Source organism: Silurus aristotelis (genome assembly GCF_946808225.1).
Source record: "Silurus aristotelis genome assembly, chromosome: 20".
Taxonomy (NCBI): domain Eukaryota; kingdom Metazoa; phylum Chordata; class Actinopteri; order Siluriformes; family Siluridae; genus Silurus; species Silurus aristotelis.
The window spans coordinates 2,133,693-2,147,786 of NC_139593.1; the positions used below are offsets into that span (position 1 = coordinate 2,133,693).

At 40.0% G+C, this 14,094-nt stretch overlaps 2 long non-coding RNA genes across 3 annotated transcripts in view; both read right to left on the reverse strand.

Moving 5' to 3' along the window:
• Positions 1-217: 217 nt before the first annotated feature.
• Positions 218-14,094, reverse strand: part of LOC310715922 — a 20,609-nt gene continuing 6,732 nt past the window's right edge. The window contains exons 1-3 of one of the 2 annotated variants that reach the window (XR_014530439.1): positions 2,515-2,657; positions 999-1,067; positions 218-331 (exon numbers count right to left, since the gene is read on the reverse strand). This is a non-coding gene — a long non-coding RNA (uncharacterized lncRNA). Of the gene's footprint in view, positions 332-998; positions 1,068-2,514; positions 2,658-14,094 lie in introns of those variants that run through there. The other variant, XR_014530440.1, reaches the window with a different exon arrangement.
• The window catches only part of LOC310715914, a 3,314-nt gene continuing 1,118 nt past the window's right edge, over positions 11,899-14,094 (reverse strand). Inside the window, exon 6 of the long non-coding RNA XR_014530431.1 lies at positions 11,899-12,556. This is a non-coding gene — a long non-coding RNA (uncharacterized lncRNA). The remainder of the gene's footprint in view (positions 12,557-14,094) is intronic.

Below are 14,094 nucleotides of genomic sequence, written 5' to 3' on the forward strand. Positions count from 1 at the left end.
CTGAGTGTAATTCCAGGTTCACCCTGAAATTTATCTTTAGTTGTTATGAATCTGAAGGTGAACTTGTGTTCATCTGATTTCTTCACATCACTCAGTCTGAGGGAGAAGTGATTCTGTTTATCTCCTAAATACTCCACTCTGCCTGAGTAACCTGATTCATTACGCAGATCAGTCGCTTCTACACCCTTAACTCGGTTTATTAACCAAAAATTCTTTATCACTGTACAATCTGTTGGATGTGTGTAAGTGGCCTCCATAACCACTGTAGATCCTTTTACAGCACAGAGATGTAGTTTGCTGTATTTCACACTCCATTGATTCCCAAGAGCTCCTGAAACATGACACATGAAAGAGGTGATTAGAGATCATTATCCTGAGCCCCATAAAACACTGAGTTATTTTACAGCTTCTCTTCTCTCCTCTGGAACTCCGGGGCAGAAAAATACAAACTATTCTTTACTACTGGAAGGAAACTGTGCAGGATTTAGACACAGGGGTGTCTTTATTATTATTATTATTATTATTAATATTATTATTATTATTATTATTATTATTATTATTTTTATTATTATTTTGTATATATGATTTGTTAATATTGAATTTCAGTCTCTGATCTAAAATCAGCACGAGCAACAACTCACTGACACTTTAATAAAACATTTACCACTGAATAATGTACAGAATACAAATATTTATTATATTTCTATTTCTACACTTTGTCTTTTTTGCATGAATAATCAAAATGTTATTTTTAAAAGGTAAATTGTGATTCTGACTATATAATATTAAGGTGGTTGAATATTTCATGTCTCTGGTGTGTGTTTGCTGTGATTTTTATGTAGATGTGCACTGATGCACGATAGCAGATGCAAGAAACTCATGCTCTGACTGCATTCGCTTTGTGGTGACTGGCGCTAATATGCTTATGTATGCACTAAACACTGCTGCAACTGGAGGAAGAGGGTGAATTCTGACAAGGACGAAAATGTAGCACTCACCTGAGATCATCAGGAGGAAGATCAGAAAAAATTGGAGCACCATTTTGAGGGACATCATTACTAAAGGTTCTAAAGAAAAATGTTTTAAATTAAAAAATTACTTGAAAAAGTCAAAAATAGCTTTTTTTAATTTGAGAAAAATAGAAGTTTTTTCTTACATATATTTCAGGTTTATGGAAGGAGTCTCCAGTATCATAGCTTTGTAACAGTCAGAGGTAAAGCTGTAAAATATTCAGGACAGAGGAGTTTACACCTATTTTTATAACTGACAGAGAGGGAAACCCCCCCCCCCCCCTCTCTCTCTCTCTCTCTCTCTCTCTCTCTCTCTCTCTCTCTCTCTCTCTCTCTCTCTCTCTCTCTCTGTCAATTACACAAAAAAGTGTAAACTCTTCTGTCATTAATAGCTGGTTTATTTATTTATTTATTTATTTATTTATTTATTTATTTATTTGTTTATTTATTTATTTTTAATTTAATTACATTTTATCAAGTGCACAGTTTGTGTTTTTTATTACTTTTTTAAATCACACTTTTATTAACCATGTTACTTTGAACACATCACAACAATCCAATACTCACAAACCACAAATAAAAAGCTGTTCATGAATTCACTGTTAACAAATTTACCATCATGTTCTAATTTCCATCATCTTAGAATTGTCATTAATGTACAGAAGCTTTAGACAATCAAAGCTATTGGATAAAAACAGAATAATAATCAGAAATATCTCAATTTTCTAATATTTTTTCTATTTTTTATTTATTTATATCGTTTCATAGATAAAAACAAAACAAGTCCAGTAGTGTTAGTTTATACTCATTGGCCTTCCACACTACATTACTATAGAACTCTCAACTTGCCAAATTGGCTTTCCACAATACATCACCACAGAGATAAATAATGACACCAGTGGCCTTCCATAGCCTCAGCTACACCGCTAGATGTTAAAGTTTCTTACTCCAGAACTCTCATTTATCAAAGTGTGTAGAACAATTTATAATTGTGTGTGGAAGAAACACCAGTACACACCCCAACACTGGTGTTTATCACACGTGTGTACACACAGATGTAACTATATACAGTCATCAATCCTACAGATTCTCTACATGACTCTGTTCCTGCACAAACACATTCATTTACATAAAACATCCATAAAATCACCATATACACTAAATAACTTCATTTCATGGATATATTTTATGTTTTGTAATGTTTATAATTTGTTGTAAATATGTTAATATCTAATCATGTAGTCACATTCAGAGTTTGTAATTTATTATAAAAACAGACACAGTCACAATATCATAATCATAATTTATTAGAATGTTGATGTTATAACTATTTTTCTCAGCACTGAGAGTCGATCAGTAAAATGTTTACAAGGGAAGTAAAGATTGTAAAAAGAAATCATTTACACTGAAAAAACAACACGGAACCTTTTTTATGTTCAGGAAAAGTAGAGATTAAACTAATGAGTAAATTTAATGACTACAAATATAATAAATAGTTTCTCACCGTGTTCCTCGACCTTCATGTACGACGACCAAACAGAGAGTAAAGAAAAGTGTGAGAGTTGAAGGTTGTTGCAGACGAGTTGTTGCTTTTTCCTCTTTCTCTGAATTTGTTGCTGCAACTAAGGAAGTGTTGTTTTCTACAGTAAACACATCGTGTCTGCATTGTGCATATAATTATTTTATCCTCTCAGTCCAGAAGTGTGAAAAGAAATGGAGAGGTGTTGAGTTAAGGCCACTGCATCTTCGACTGTGGAACTGAGGAAGTGAAACACACAGCATGGTCATCATCAAACTAAACACAAGTGTTGAGCATAGAGTCATGACTTTTATAAAAACGATCAGTTTAATGTTTATATTTGTTTTGATTGCCATATATAAGTTTATAATTAAGTTTATCTACACTTCATTGTATCATTGTTTCAGTATTGTCTTTGTTTTAAGTTGAAAGTTAAAATGCTGATTATTTGAGGAGCCTGTGGGCCTCTGAAGACAGAAACAGCAGATTTTTGCTCCTCAGGATGGAACACAGTGATTATCAAAGCAAAAAGAGGAAAGAAAACACAAAGGAGTCAAGTGAAAGGACAGTTTTATTTAAAGTTTAATAGTTTTCTGTAGCTTATTACTGAACTGAAGCTTATCAGTCCTGACTTCCTGAGTTTTTCCCCTTGTGTTCCCCTGTATTCCCCACTAGATGTCGCCATTGTGTCCCTCTGTCTCTCATTATTTTCCTACTGTTTCCACGTGTCTAATCACTCCCGTGTATATTGAAGCTTCACCTTTGTCTCTGATTTTCAGTCGTTTTTAGTGATTTTGTTGATGTTCTGGTGCCTGTTTTTCATGTCTCTTTTTCTCTGTCTCCAGCTTTTTTTCCTTGTTGTCCTGTGTGAGTCTTTGCTTATTGATTTCTGTTTTGTTTTGTTTTTTTCCTGAGAGGATTTTTCATGTTCTTTACATTTTTTCCTTTTCATGTTTTGAAATCGTTAATGCTATTTTCTCTTGCTGTGTTTTCTGAACATTCTAATTAAAGAATGGATTCTCCTAACTGTCCGAGTCTGTCTCTGTTTTTAGATTCACACCTCCCTTTGACAGACTGCTAGAACCCCGACCCTGATATTAACATTTACAGGAAATGTTTTTGTGGAAAATGTTTTTGTGGAAAGAGAATTGTAGGCAGTAGTACTACACAATATTTCTCCACAAAATAAACAAATAATTACAAAATGATAGAAAATAACAAATCATTGAAGTCACTTTTAAAATTAAATTTTGTATGTGTTATTTTAATGTTATGTAATTTTTATCTGACATGCTTTAATTAGATTTGCTGACCACTGTTAAACACTGATCATGCTTTATTACATTTTATTTTATGTTTTTGTAGAGACAATTAGAAAAATAAAAGCTGAACAGTACTCTAAAAGGGAACTGGGTTGTGATTTTCACACCTGGCAACCCACGGTATAATTTTCTGATATTGAGTGACACACAGCAGAGCATCTCTTGTAGGACAACTATTTGTTTAGGGGGCAAAATGAGTTTCACTCATTAAAACCTCAGTCATTTGCACTTCGGTTTCCCGCTTCGTTCCTCAGAAGAATGGACCTGAACTGAAAAGAGGAAACGCTCTACCTTGCGATAGATCCACAGCCGGGTGGCGCTTCAGATCCCATCAGGGAGCTTACCTGGGCTTCTCCACCGCCATCCGGCAGCCCAGTGGCTTTTCCAGGCACCTTCTCCGGGGATGCGGCCGAGTGTCATGGTTCCCTTCCGAGGGTTGCATTCCTCATCTCCAATGCGAGTAGGATATCAGCGACTATCCAAACAAGATCAAGAACGCCCCCTAGCTGCAGGGACATTCGGTGAATACACCCACCGATATCTCTCACTTGTCCATGCTTCCTGTCACATTAATTACCTCCACTCTGTCCATCTCAGTATCTGCACTAGTTGACTCCGGCTCCGTGGGGATCTTCATCTCCCAGGCGTGTGTAGCCTTCATCTCATCAACATCAGGAATCGAGAACTCCTAGCCATCAATCTGGTGCTTGAGGAATGGAAAAACTGGCTCAAGGGGGCAGCTCATCCATTCATGGTTATTACTGACCACAAGAACCTCCAGTACCTCCATTAAGCCAAGAGACTAAACACTTGAAAGTCATGGTGTGCCCTGTTCCTCACCCGGTTCCATTTCACCATTACATACCGGCCGGGCTCGAAGAAAGGGAAGGCAGATGCCCTCTCACATATGTATGAGTCGCTCGAACTGGAACCTATTCTACCACACGGGGAGGACAAATCCCCACAAGTTGTCTAGGCCGAACCTTCTTCGCCGATTCCGGTCAACCTGCCAAAAAGAAGATGGTACACGAGAACCTCGGCTCAGGTCATCCAGGGAGAAATCGAACGCTCCGTCTGCGCCAGATCAAAAACCTGCCGGCACCTGACCGTGGGCAAATTGGTCCCTCTGCCTGTCCTGCAACGACCATGGTCACACTTGGGGATTGATTTTGTGATGGACTTACCATAGTCGGAGGGATATACCTGCATCCTCGTGGTGGAAGAACAATTCTCCAAAGCCTGTCGCTTCATTCCCCTCCAAGTCCTCTTCCACCATGTATTTCAGAACTTCGGTATCCACGAGGAGACCACGGTTCCCAGTTCACCTCCTACATATCGGGAGCGTTCTTTCGGCTTCTTGCAGTGTCCATAAACCTGTCTTCCGGTTTCCATCCACAATCCAATAGAAAAACGGAACGGAAGATCCAGGAGTTGGGATGGCACTTGCGGTCTTATTGTTATGAAGACCAGACAGAGTGGAGTCGATTCCTTCCCAGAGCGGAGTATGCGCAGAACTCGCTGCATCAGGACAAAACCGGCCTCACACCCTTCCAGTGTGTGCTAGGGTTCCAACCTCCCCTGTTCCCATGGTCGGACGAACCGTCCCAAGTACCCGCGGTTGACTACTGGTTCAGGGAGAGTGTAAGGGTGTGGAAGTCAGCATATACCCAGCTACGGAGGGCCCTAAGGGAGACACTGAGACATGCCGATGCACGGCGGCTGGTAACCCCGGCCAACCAGCCCAGGGATTTGGCATGGCTATCCACCAGGGACCTAAGACTCTGGCTTCCCTGCCGTAAATTGAGCCCCAGGTGCATAGGACCCTTTAGGATTATAAGGCGCATAAATGAGTCGGCCTATCAGTTGGAGCTCCCCCCCAGTATCTGATTCACCCAACCTTCCATGTGTTGCTCCCCAAGCCATACATGCCGCTGACCGCCCGTCGCCCGGGTGAGACTGTGGATCCTCCTCCGCTGGAGATCTTGGACCAACCAATGTGATTCGGGAAGTGCTGGACTCCCGCCGTCGGGAAAGATTGTGGAATACCTGGTGGACTTGGAGGGTTATGGTCCGGATGAACGCTCTTGGGTGGCCCGGCAGGATATCCTGGACCCGGCGCTCCTGGAGGAGTTCCATGCCGCGCACCCGCTTCGTCCCGCACCCTGATGCCGTGGCCAACCCAAGCCGCGAGTCTGGGCGACATTCCCCGACACACCGCACACACTTAGTAATTCCCTGTCGTACTAAATACCTGCACCTAGCGCTCATTCCCGTGCCAGGCTATTTAAGCTCCGCTCAATACCTGAATCAATGTCCATTCTACAGGTTATGCTGGCGAACATTCTAGGACTAATCTACACTCGGATTTCTAACCTTTCCAATGGATTACTCTTGCTCCGTGGACTCTACGTTCCCAAGAATTACTGGCATTACGGGTTACGTTATATGTTTGTTGGGACTTTCTTTTGCTACTGGTTTCACTCATTAAAACTTTGGTTTCCCGCTTTGTTACTCGTGCCTAACAACATCACTCACCTAGTAAAATGTACATGTTTGGTCTAATATCTCTTCCCTAACATTCTGCTTATCTCACCCTTTGCTTACTTGAGTGCTCTGATCGTGCACTTTTGTACACATCTATGCACCAGATCATCCCCCACAATATTCACACCTTTTCTTAAAATCTCTTTCTGGGTTTTTCCTATGTCTGCATATCATCCTTTGTTTTGTTTTGTTTGTTTTGAGTACACTTTGTATAGAAACATGTAGTTTTTTTTCTAGTTTTATAAACCAGGGATTTAGTTTTAACACACCAGCTCTTTTCTCCAAATATTTTTCATATTTTTCTTATGCCAAAATACTTCTTTATATGGAATACCCTGTCTTACTCTGCCTGCTTAAGCTCATGCTCTAATAAAAACATCTTACTTCCTGTGTGTTTGGGACATTGTACATCTTATACAATTTCTTGCAACTATTCTCCCACGTTCTTTATTATCTAACAGTGTGTTGTGCCTATTACCCTATTATTCTTCTCAATTTTTGTTTTTTTTATTTTCATATAATTTTATTTGATTTTTCTACTTAAGTTTATACTTCTGCTTTAAATATATATGCATATACACTCACCAGCCACTTTATTAGGTACACATTACTAGTAACGGGTTGGACCCCCTTTTGCCTTCAGAACTGCCTTAACCTGTTGCCTTTGACACAGATCTTGGGACACACAGCTGAAATGCCCTACCTTATTTTAAATGTTAACAGTTCCTGATAAAAGTGGGTGTCAGGCGAGAACGGAGGCAGAAGCTGAAGTGAAAGCAAAACAGTGTTTAATAACACAAACAGGCAGTGCCAACACAAAATACCTGCGTGAGCAGGGATAATCCAGAAAATCAGAGTCCGAGTCAAACGGCACGTAGCGGGGTTGAGCAGCCGCGAACACACCGGCACACACGCGGACGGGCATGAACATGCAATAACGGACAGCGAGTGTGTGTGAGTGAGCGGTTTATATGGAAGCCGGGAGTGATTGCGTGATGCGCTTCAGCTGTGCATGATTTGTGCTGCGAGCTTGGGAGCACGCAGCGGCAATGACAGTCTCTGACGGAGGTGTGGCAGGTGGATTCCTGACAGTGGGCTTCATACACAATTGAAATATCTCTAAAAAGAAGACACTTTGAGCTTTACTGTCCATTATTCAGTGTTGATATTGTTCAAAAAAAGAACAAGTTATAGATGATTAAGTACTGTAGAAAAATAATTGCTTTCCCTTTCCCTTCATATATAAATACATGAAATCTATCCTATGGCAATCCTGAAAATCCTGAAAAGCCACATGTCTCATGAGTTTATATTTTAAATTGAATGAAGATATCATAAAAAATGAGATTCCTACAAACATTTATCTGAGACTATGTCTGTTTCGCTCCCCACCCAAATTTTAGGACTCACAGCTGAAAAAACTTACCTAAATTTAAATGTTAACAATTCCTGATAAAAATGTGCTACATACACAATTTAAATATCTTTGGAAACAAGACACTTTGAGCTTTACTGTTAATCATCAAAGTTGATATTGCTCAAAAAGATTTTAAGTTATAGATGATGAAGTGCCATAGATATACATTTCCTGCATAGAACATTATTTGTATTTAATATATAAATACATGAAATCAGTCACCTGGAGCAATACAGAAAAGTACTGGGTTGAAAGCCACATATCTCATGAGTTTCTATTTCAAATTCTATGAAGATTTTCATAACAAATGAGATTCCTACAAACATTTATCTGAGACTATGTCTGATTGTTTTCTTCCTCCCCCTGTTTGAGAGACACCTGCTAAACTCAGGTGATCATTCATACTCTGTTCATACAGTCTGCATATTAATGAATGATTGACCATTAAAGGCTTTTGTTCTACATGTTTGGGGCGATTTATATTGATTTAGCATTCATATTGATGGCCAGGTAGCCAGACAAGCTATTGTTCTACAGTCATGGCCATTCATATTGATGTCTGGCCATTCCATTCTCAACAATACACACACAAACACACACACACACACACACACACATACACACATACACACATACACACACACACACACACACACACACACACACACACACACACACACACACTCACACACACAAACTTACTTTTCAAGCATTTCTCTTATAAAAACAAACAGGCAATAAAACCAATGAAATCATATATGGTCAGGAATCCCCCTGCCACGCCCCCTTCAGTGGCTGTCATACCTCGGTGTGTCAGGGAAAGCCCTGCTCCTTCGCTCAGGCGTACCCTGCCCACACGGAGCTCATTGCAATCGGGCTTCATTCCGAACACCTGTGACTCATTCCAAGTCTCATCACACCGCCTATAAAAACCCCACATTCACCTAGACTGTTTGTCTGTTATTGTATGTTCGTGTGTGTCTGTGCAGGTTAATGGTGGTGTGCTTCTTCGCATATGCTTCTCGCGCTACGTACCTTCTCATCCCGGACTCCTCGCTCTCTCCACGGTAGCGTTTACCTTCCCCAGCGCACCACGGACTACTGATGCTTCTCCGTCGCTGCCTCCGCGCCGCGCTTCCTCCATCACGCACCGTGGATATTATTTACGGACTGCCTTTTGCCGAATTATCACGTTTTCCTCGGGTGTTTTGTGTTGGCTCTGCCTTTGGTTTAATAAACACGCTTACTTCTATTCCGGCTTCCATCTCCATATCCGCCGCGTAACATATAAAGCTATAAGGGGAGATTTATTGTAACTTACAGATGTAGATCTCCAGGTCTCTGTTGTTACTTCGCCCCCCCAAAATATTTTCCACATCGCTGTTTTTGTGCAAATCTCAGATAAAACAACTTATTTGATTGTCCATTTTTTTCATTGTTTTCTTTTTCTTTTTTGTAAACAAAGTCCAGTTAGCACGAGCTATAAACAGCTGTTTATGTTGACCTTAAAACTGCATCACTTCCTGGTTCGTCACTGCTTCTTCGCTGCTTCAGCCAGTAATAGTTTGTAAAGAGTAATTAAACTAAGTTTCACACACGTGGATAAAATAAAATCCTCCCATATATCGTTAGAATCCTGCACCTTTTGGCTACATTGTCCATCAGTCATTTTGTTTCCATAATGCTACTGGCTGGAAATAAAAGGTTTGAAATGAGAGGCGGTGCATAAAAAAACATGGCGACACCTGCAGAGAGAGGAGACTCCACCCAAGATTTATACTCTTTTACTTTTTTATTATAATTTTTTTTTACTTTTTTGTGGTCTCAACCGTTTTGTAACACTATATTCTACCAGCCATATTTGTTTTTTTGTCACCAAGATGACATTTTTTATGTAAAAGTTATTCGGAAATATATTAACACAAACACCAGCCAAAGTTCTGTGACGTAAACAAAGGAATAAACATCTAAATTTCAACACTATTGTTTGTTTGTAGCAGAAATGCTTTACCGCATGTTGTTCACTGGACCCTTATATTTCCTAATAAACCAGGATTAGCAGCAGTGGATGTGGGTTTTTTTTATGCATGTTGTTGTTGTGTACTGCTCACACAAATTCAGCAAATACATTCGTTATACGTTTTCCATTGAAAAACAGTGATCTGAAATCGCTGATTGAGACTTAGAGCTTTAGAATGATGTATCGTTAGTCATGGTTTCTGTTCTCCCTATTTATTGAATCTATTGCTAAACATTAACACCTGAGAACAATTGGCTATTAGTTGCATTCACGCAACCACAAAGCCTAAGAGGTTAATCCTTCGTGGCATAGATTCAACAAGGTACTGGAAACATTCCTCAGAGATTTTGGTCCATATTAACATGATAGCGTCTCGCAGTTGCTGCAGATTTGTCGGCTGCACATCCATGATGCGAATCTCCCGTTCCACCACATCCTAAAGGTGCTCTATTGGATTGACATCTGTTGACTGTGGAGGCCATTTGAGTACAGTGAACTCATTGTCATGTTCAAGAAACCAGTCTGAGATGATTTGCGCTTTATGACATGGCGCGTTATCCTGCCGGAAGTAGTCATCAGAAGATGGCTACACTGTGGTCATAAAGGGATGGACATGGTCAGCAACAATACTCAGGTAGGCTGTGGCATTGACACGGTGCCCAACTGGTACTAATGGGCCCAAAGTGTGCCAAGAAAATATCAACCACACCATTACCCCACCACCACCAGCCTGAACCATTGATACAAGGCAGGATGGATCCATGCTTTCATGTTGTTGACGCCAAATTCCGGCCCTACTATCCGAATGTGGCAGCAGAAATCGAGACTCATCAGACCAGGCAATGGTTTTCCAATCTTCTATTGTCCAATTTTTTGTGAGCCTGTGCAAATTGTAGCCTCAGTTTCCTGTTCTTAGCTGTCAGGAGTGGCACCCGGTGTGGTCTTCTGCTGCTGTAGCCCATCCGCCTCAAGGTTTGACGTGTTCAGAGATGCTCTTCTGCATACCTAGGTTGTAACGAGTGGTTATTTGAGTTACTGTTGCCTTTTTATCAGCTCGAACCAGTCTGGCCATTCTCCTCTGACCTCTGGCATCAACAAGGCATTTGCGCCCACAGAACTGCCGCTCACTGGATACTTTCTCTTTTGCGGATCATTCTCTGTAAACCCTAGAGATGGTTGTACGTGAAAATCCCAGTAGATCAGCAGTTTCTGAAATACTCGTCTGGCACCAACAACCATGCAATGTTCAAAGTCACTTAAATCACCTTTCATCCCCATTCTGACGCTCGGTTTGAACTGCAGCAGATCGTCTTGACCATGTATACATGCCTAACTGCATTGAGTTGCTGCCATGTGATTGGCTGATTAGAAATTTGCGTTAAAGAGCAGTTGGACAGGTGTACCTAAAAAGCTGAATAATGTTTATGTGTATTATGCGGATTTAAACTAATATAAGCAATGTTATATGTGATCTGAAGCACATTAGCATATGGTTTGTGCTCTGACATGCACTGTTAACTGTGGGACCTCATAAAGACAGGTGTGTGCATCTCCAAATCATCTCCAGTCATCTGAATTTACTACAGGTGGCCTCCATTCAAGTTTGCAAAGATTTAAAACAAAAGTATTTTACGTTGTCATTATGAGGTTTTGTTTGTAGAATTTTAAGGAAAATAAAGAGTGTAATTCATTTTGAAATAAGGCTGTAACATAATGTGGAAAAAGTGAAATGCTGTGAATACTTTCCAGATGTGGCTCCAGCGGTTAAGGCGCTGGGTTGCCGATCGGAAGGTCTGGGGTTCAAGCCCAGGTATCACCAGGCTGCCACTCTTGAGCAAGGCCCTTAACCCTCTATGCTCCGGGGGTCCCTTACGAGGGAAATATCAAGGTCAGTGACGTCGGAGTGACGTGGGGCCGCCTTCCCGTGGGCTCACCACCTGCAGGAGGGACCATAAGGGACGGTGCTGTGAGGATTGGGCAGCAGTCGAAGGCGGGGGCCTGCTTGGACTGCTGCCCCCGCGACCCGAATTACGGATAAGCGGGAGAAAATGAATGAATGAATGAACTTTCCAGATGAACTGTATATTTATTTGGAGTTCATTTTCAACCAGCATGTTCATGAAGCTTTGGCTAGTTTAAGTAACTGTACTGTGATTTATAAATATATATATTTACTAAAGCTTGTAAATCAAAATATACTAAAACATAAAAAAAAAACACGGGGTTATAATTGTGTTTATAGCAATTAACAGGCACACACACACACACACACACACACACACACACACACACACAGACACACACACATACGCTGCCTACAATTTAAATAATGTTAATACATCATAAAGTTCTTTAGTAATATTAGCTGGCTAGCTTGTTGCTAACAAAACACAGACAACCAATAAGTAAGAAGAATTAAATATTTTGGGTGGTAACACTAACTCCACTACATCTTATTACCCTGTCACTCAATATTATAATGCAATATTTACAGTCAGATTTTTAGTTGAGTTTCAATAATTTTCCTCACTTCAAATATTTCCAACAAAAATTGATCATTGATAAATAAAAACAGCTATAAAATGATGAAAGCTGCTTTAACTGGCTGTAAGTTGCTGATGTTTCTGGTGTAAAGGGACGATTCAGGTTCTTCACTTCAGTGAGGAGTTTTCTCTGTTCATCAGCTGTTTCAGGACCCATTTTCTTCATTATGTTCCTGAAAGTCTGTGGGACAAAAAAGACACAGGAACATCATAAATTTGTGTTGAAATAGAACTCACTCACATTTTCAGATGAAAGGAAGTCATAAGACCAGACCTAAGAATAGGTGCATTTACATGTAGCATTGGAATTGATTTAAAAGTCCAGTCCGAATGAAAATGCTCCATGTAAACACCTGAATCCGAATAAAAAAGCCCAAACCGAATGTAATTGTAATGGGTTTGAGAGGGGTGGGATAAACCTGTCTATAAACCAAACAAAATACAAATTCTGCCATGTAAACACATTAAACCGATTAGTGCCATCGATAAGACCAATTGCTTGAGACACAAAATGCGCTTCCTTAAATCTCCATGCGATTTTGGAAGCCTCCTGTTCACCTGGCATCTAAATCAGATCTCGTATCAGCTCATTCTCTTGCAGAATTTGTAGATGAACGTTTTAACTGTGCTCTTGAGAACAAATTAATTTGGCACAACAAGGATTTTGACAAAAAGGTGTACATGTAAACGTGGCTAATGGTTTTCAATGAAACAAAAAATCCCAGCCATAAAGATTAAGTACAACAAAGCACACATGATATTAATATATTAATACCAATGAATTTTAAATGTTGATCTCTAATGAATGTATCCAGTCTAAAGATCCACCATATAGAACACAAGCAGAGAAAAGATGATGATGATCAGGTGATCAGGAATGTCTCTGTTCTCAGTCATGCTCTCATCACTGACTCCCTCTGTCTCATCCACGTTAACCCCAGACTTCTTACTGACTTCTGCCTGCTCAGTGTGACCTTCATAAACTAGTCTACATCTGTGGTGTGAGAGAGACAGGAAATGATACACCAGTGGATTAAAAAAGCAGCACAATGACAGAAAACAGTGCAGTGAGAAAAAGAAACAATAAACATATCACCAAATACATTAAAACTAAAGTAACGAGTCTGATTTAAAAATGTTAGAAGTAGAAGTACAGATATTTGTGTAAAAATGTGATGAGTGAAAGTAAAAAGTTGAAGTAAAGAACTGATTCCAAAATTTCTTCTACTGAAGAAGAGTTAAAAAGTATTTGTACTTCTTTGCTTTCCACATCTGCTCCTGACCTTCTGATCACTAACACAAATCTGGAAATCTAAAGTCACCTGAAGAGATTTGACCAGAGTCTATATCACCCACATACTGTAGGTCTCAGTGCAGGATTATTCCCAAGCAGTGTGGGAGACGGCCAAGAGATATGTTCCAGGTAGTAAAGGAGCAATGCCTACTGTAGAAATCATGAAGAAAAGCAGGAACAATGACACCTAGTGATTTAAAAGATTTATAATCACACACTTGATATCACCCAAATGAGGATGAGGTTCCCCTTTTGAGTCTAGTTCCTCTCAAGGTTTCTTCCTCGTACCATACAAAAGGGAGTTTTTTCTTGCCACAGTCGCCCCAGACTTCTTCAACAGTCGAGCCAAAAAGATAAACAAATGCAAAAGTAAGCTCCCAATGGTCAGCCTCTTTTATTTCAGGATTACAGGAGAAAAACATGAG